Source organism: Brassica oleracea, unplaced genomic scaffold (genome assembly GCF_000695525.1).
Source record: "Brassica oleracea var. oleracea cultivar TO1000 unplaced genomic scaffold, BOL UnpScaffold01081, whole genome shotgun sequence".
NCBI classification, from domain to species: domain Eukaryota; kingdom Viridiplantae; phylum Streptophyta; class Magnoliopsida; order Brassicales; family Brassicaceae; genus Brassica; species Brassica oleracea.
Window position 1 is genome coordinate 24566 of NW_013617648.1, and position 923 is coordinate 25488.

Here is a 923-nt window from a genome sequence, read left to right on the forward strand (position 1 = left end):
AGTTCCTTCAGATATATGTATAAAATCGCCCAAGGCCATAATAAGTCCTAAATACTATACATGCATTCTCTACTGACCTAGACTATGCATATATCAGCATGATAGAGGCTAAAAGCCTGCGAAAATATACACTTTATGGCACGACCGGATTGGCCATCATGGTCCAAACATGATGCGAAAATTGATATTCAAAAGGCACACATTAAAAGATAAGACGAGTTATCCCAAAGAATCTCACGTATGTAGCATGTATACAAGGGAAACTCATTAGGCCATCACTAGTAAAATGGCTACGAGCCCATTTTTCATAATAAAGACTATATGTCTAGATAATACTGGTGAACACATGTCACAAGCGTTTAAATGATTATGGTATGTCCATGGGGGTAAGTGTGGACAATTCTGTGATACATGTCCATACCAAGAACGACTTGGCCGAAATCTGTTAAAACGCAAATAGCTGATTGATAGACAATAACATATGAGGTCAAAACTCTCATTCACAGCTTGGGCCACACGAAATTTACATGCACCTAAGTTAACACGCATCAGGCCATTTAGTGAGCATAGATATCCCCTATCACAATTATTAATGGGTCAAGAGCCAGACATACCCCATCATAAGATATTTGGATGTGCACCACAGAGAACTAAGATGGGACCTCAAAAGGAGGATGGGGATATATGTTGAATATAATTCTCCCACAATAATAAAGTACTTTGAGCCAACTATGGGTGATTATATTTGAGGCAAGGTACACAGATTATTTTAAGACCACGAGGAGAAAAATAATAAATCTGGTAAACGAATGGTAAAAAAAATAGAATGAAATCAACCATCAATGTCTTGGCAAGATCCTCGAACTAAAGAATGTAAAATAGACGTCCAAAGATTATACATTTACAAAGATAGCTAATCAAAT